This window comes from Argopecten irradians, chromosome 15 (assembly GCF_041381155.1).
Source record: "Argopecten irradians isolate NY chromosome 15, Ai_NY, whole genome shotgun sequence".
Classification (NCBI taxonomy): domain Eukaryota; kingdom Metazoa; phylum Mollusca; class Bivalvia; order Pectinida; family Pectinidae; genus Argopecten; species Argopecten irradians.
Window position 1 is genome coordinate 14,815,805 of NC_091148.1, and position 5,639 is coordinate 14,821,443.

A 5,639-nucleotide genomic window follows, 5' to 3' on the forward strand; every position below is an offset into this window, starting at 1 on the left:
TTTCTCCTAAGTTTTCGTACCTTTACCGCCGCCATGTTTGTAGGAGGTTGATGGCAGGGTCTACCAATCGGATAAAAAGTGCGGATAACGGATCGTGTCCAAAGTCTCGATCACCCAGACGCTTGGTGCTCCGCGGGGCCCGCTCCACGGGAATATTGAAACGGGCTGCTATCTTTCCAACGATAGTAATATTTTTGTGAAGACTTTCTAAAATATGACTTAAGCCGCTAAAGCAAGGTGGGGCAGTTTTTGTTTTTGTTTTTGTGTGTCGGGGAGCTTTCCATCCTTTTTCGAATATCTAACATGTAAGTAATCTAGTACTCATAATGTAGAATATGATTTCACTGATTTATTATCTACAAGTAGATCTCTAAAATGTCTAAGATGGTCTCTGGGTACTCTGGTGGGTCCAATTGATATAAACTACAACTACATATTAATTTTTTAGATACCTGCGTGCTAATCCTCAACTTGTAGCAATTTCATCACTTAATTATACCTGTTTTCATTTCTTAATACACAGGCAGACTAATTTGGCCTTAGTTAAGGGGGTTTGACCTGAAATTCACTAGAACGCCTATAATCGATGTCATTTTCACATGTAGAAAATTCAACTCTGGTTGTTAAAGTCAAATCAGTGGCATGAAAATTCTTCGTGTGATATCTCAATCTGGTTGCCGTGACAATGTACATTTGTCATTTTTCGATTTGTACCTACATTAACAAGATTTGAGTCAATTGGCCGACATATGATATCACCTGTAAAAAAAGAAGTATGTAAACAGAAACAGAAAAAGGAAAAAAAAATAATAATAAAGGCAGTTTTAGCGGACTAAAAAGGAATTTTCTGAGGAAATATTAATAAAGACACGGATTTATAATTACGTCTTTAATGAAGAAGACAGGAAGTGTATGCAAGAAAATGATTTTCTTTTCTCATTTGTCTTGTTTATAGATCTAGAATTGCAAGTTTCTTTCTCTTGAGTAGAATCGAATCGGTGAATGAAAATGAAAATGAGAGTGGGCAACTGTGCAGATGTATACGTCATCCTCGATACTCCAGGGGTTCCGATCACTTATGATCTCTACACCCCTGGACTATCTCATAGTAAAACTGGAGGCAACAGAATAGAACAGGTAATTTAGTCCTTTGATGTACATCAAAAGAGCGTATAACGGTACACTGTGGTCGACTGTGTGGCTTTGATATTAGTCATCGCTCTCTCTGTAGTCTTCAAAGGAAATCTTTGCTGGCCTGTGATTGGTCAAATGTTTTAGCGTCACGGTACGTAAAACTCTTCATTCATTCATTCATTCGTCCAGGGGTGTAGAGATCGCTAGTGATTGGAAGCCCTGGAGTATCGAGGATGATGTATACGTGTGTGCGCATGTGTGTTGTGTACTTGTGTGTCTATAATGTACATGTCTTGGCCCTGAATGCTAGGCCGTTTTCGATTATGCGGTTTGACTGGTTGGACCTAGTTGTTCGTTTATAAATTAAAGACGGGCCTGGTGATTTTATATTGTTTTCTGACGAGCCTTGACAAAGCCCTTACAGGCCTGTATCATAAACTACAGGTCCGTCAGGATTTATACTTGAAATAATGACTTTTACAAACGGTCGAACCGGTTGTTCCGAATAAACGAAAACGGCCCTAGAGTACGTATAAATCATTACTTAAGGTAGGTCCATACTTTTGAAAATCGCGCCAATTTATATGACGCTATACCGGAAGTAGCGGAGGTTATTTTGAATTCCAGAATGGTTTCCGATACGCCACGACATCACACTTGGATATTTTTTCAATAGGTGAAAATTGTCTACATATAATATTGAATGTTTAAAATCATTAAATAAATCAAATAAAAGCAGTGAAGTGAAAATTATATGCTATCTCTGTGGTTTTTGCGGTCCCTGTCGTAAATGGGAATGGATTTTTAAACACCGGAAGTGGCGTTCGTCGCTATAAATCATAAGAGGGGACCCGGCCGGACCGAAATTCCGGAATTCTAAAAAAATCGCATACGGATTTCCTTTAAACACACAATTTGGAGAAAATCATAAAAACAAACAGACATAAACCAGATATAATATCACAAAAACGTATGAACTGATGTGGAATGTTTTTTTTTGCGGCATGATTTTCAAAAAATAGTCAAATATAACCCATCTTAGCACTGGATGAAATGGGGGTAGGGTTGCCAGTTACAAACTTCAAGCTTACAAAATTGTGATATTTTGATTGAGGACCCCGTGTTTTTATATGATATTTGAAAAACATATTACCTCGGGCATATCATATACAAATATTGTGAAATTGACATGGGTTTTCATTTCCTTTTTGGTCTATTCATTGATTTTTTACGGGCGAAAATATGGCAAAACATGATAATTACGTATAGAAAGGGTCCTGGGAAATAACAAAAATTAGTTAGCATTTGTAAAAATGAAATAGTTTTGTATATTGTTCTATCGTAAGAAATTTAGAACAAAAATCAACAGGATCGAGACTATATTCACCCTAATATTACAGAAAACATAATTTTACGAATTTTTCTATTTTCGGTCAGCAAATTTGCATGGATGGTATATTTCAAGCTCAAATATCTCAAAAAGTAGTTCGAGAACACCCATTTATCTTTACAGATTTGAAATCTACATGACAAATGCAAGAAAATAAGACCTGTTAGAAAAAAAATGACATGGGTTTTCCCAAAAGTATGGAGCTACCTTAAGTGTAGTAAAGGGGAGATCAACCAAAGAAGTTAGTATTACATCTTATATATAATTGTGTAAGAGTTATCTCCCTTATAACATATTCGTCATGTTTTTGTGCCATTCTTTATGAGCTTCCTTTAATTCTTAGGTAGTATAACCATTCTATGGCATCTCAAGGTTGCTCTTGAATTGAAAACAAAGTACTTTATTTATTCTTTGAATTGGTTCAACGTTCAACTTGCAATAAACCTCAAAAATCATTACATTATGAATAAATTAGGCTTAGGACTATTTTGTCAAATGAAAAAGATAAAAATGTGATAAATTAAAAGGCAAATTATTTTGTTAAAAATTGCCATTCGACCTGAAATGCTTATCTTTTTTTTTAATATATGTAGGCCTAGATCTATACAAAGGTAGCAGTGTACAGTTACATGGGTGAGATTTTTATTAAGCAGAAAGCCTCTGTTTTATTATATGCATAAAAAAAATTAAAAAAAATGTATATGTCCTAAAATTGGTGAATTAAATCTAGAGAATTATATGTAGGCTTCACATTTGCATAAAGAAATTCCCCAAAATGGGTTTGAGATTAATTATTTAGAGGGTATCCGAATGTGCGTCTAAGATGAAAAGACTCAATTCTGTAGCAGCAGAAATTGATAGCCGCGGTACGAGGTAAGATTCCTCAAAAGTTTAATAATATACCTATGTCGAAATAGGCTCAGTTCCGTCATCTGACTACCTTGGCAATAGTAGAATTAATTATATATGGTGTCACTTTGTCAGGACCATGTCAGGATCATTTTCAATTTCTTTCAACAAATTCTATTTCAAACAAAAGGCCCAAGGGCCTTAACATACAGGAAATTAATTAGATATAGTGTCATGGTAGCCATCTCCGATTTGGGATCAACCAGAGATGTAAAAATACTTTGTCAGGACCAATTCAGGATCATTTCATGCAAGTTTCAGCCAAATCGCACCGGTAGAACTTGAGGAGAAGTTCAAAATGTGTTTTCAAGATGGCGGCTGTGACGGCCATCTTGGATTTCAGATCAACCCGAAAATTAACATAACTTTGTCAGGACCATGTTAGGATCATTTCATGCAAGAATCTGCCAAATCGCATTAGTAGAACTTGAGAAGAAGTTCAAAATGTATTTTCAAGATGGTGGCTGTGGCGGCCATCTTGGATTTTGGATCGACCCGAAAAATAACAACACTTTCTCGGGACCATGTCAGAATCATTTCATGCAAGTTTCAGCCAAATTGCACTGGTTGAAATTGAGAAGATCAACATATGTTTTCAAGATGGCGGCTGTGGCGGCCATCAGACCGACCCAAAAAATAACAACACTTTGTCGGGACCATGTCAGGATCATTTCATGCAGGTTTCAGCCAAATCGCACCGGTAAGAACTTGAGAAGAAGTTCAAAATGTGTTTTCAAGATGGCGGCTGTGGCGGCCATCTTGAATTTCAGATCGACCCGAAAAATAACAACACTTTGTCGGGACCATGTCAGGATCATTTCATGCAAGTTTCAGCCAAATCGCACCGGTAGAACTTGTGAAGAAGTTCAAAATGTGTTTTCAAGATGGCGGCTGTGACGGCCATCTTGGATTTCGGATCGACCCGAAAAATAACAACACTTTGTCGGGACCATGTCAGGATCATTTCATGCAAGTTTCAGCCAAATCGCACCGGTAGAACTTGAGAAGAAGTTCAAAATGTGTTTTCAAGATGGCGGCTGTGGCGGCCATCTTGGATTTCGGATCGACCCGAAAAATAACAACACTTTGTCGGGACCATGTCAGGATCATTTCATGTAAGTTTCAGCTAAATCACGAAACATGACGACTATAGGTCATCCTGACCCTTCGGGTCAGATGACCTAAAAATCGGAAAACGGTTGCTCTACTCAAAGCCAAAAAAGACACAATTTCAAAATGGCCGCAAAATGGGCCATTTCTTAAAATCGCTATGTAAAAAAATCTACTAAAATTAAAAATGTAATTTTTTCACAAAATTTGCTACAAACCACATGCTACATATATTGATAAATCGTATTTGAAAATCTCATAACGTTTTTGATCTATGTCGAAACGAGACTTCAACGGGACTGAAACCACAGAAGAATACATCCTTAAGCGACACCGAGTTCAACACACGCTTGTTACCGAGCTCTGTTGACTGCACATGTATGAAGCGTCTGGATGAACGAGACTATTGTGCCGCGAGAAAGAAGTTATGATCATCGCAACATGAATATATGACAAATCATTAGTTCAATGAATAAAGTTTATCAATCAACAAACATCCGAAAATGTGAATGTGTCTGCTGACTTCGTCATAAGGTCGTTTTAATATTTGGAACATGGATTCTGTTACAGGGACCTTCTATGTAAGTTTATAGCCTATGGTACAATGGCTGTACTGTATCGGATTACAAGTAAACCCATTTCTGTATTTGTGAAAATTTGGGTCGTGTGTAAAATCATTGTGGATTTAATTAAATCATCACATTTCCGCTTCTACATCTTACAATAAATGCACACATGGAATCAAAAAACTTTGGAAAAGATTTAAGAAACACGTACTGTTTCCCAAAGAAAGCACAATTCCTCCAAAGTCCATTGTTGTTTTGATATCACGTCCAGTCTCATCAATATCCTCCGTTACATATGACACGGCAACATCTGTCCCAATACAAAGATCACCTGACACGACTTTGACTTTTTTCTTGTTAACAACGTCCAAACTTTTGTCGCTTGGGTAAAAGATAACAGCAAACATGTTGAAGAATTTAGCTGAAACACCGAGGCGCAAACCGTTAACAGTGATGGCGCTGGCTGGAAAAACCACGCAGTAACCCGATACCACACGGTCAGCACACAGGATTGCTCCAGGATGCTGAAG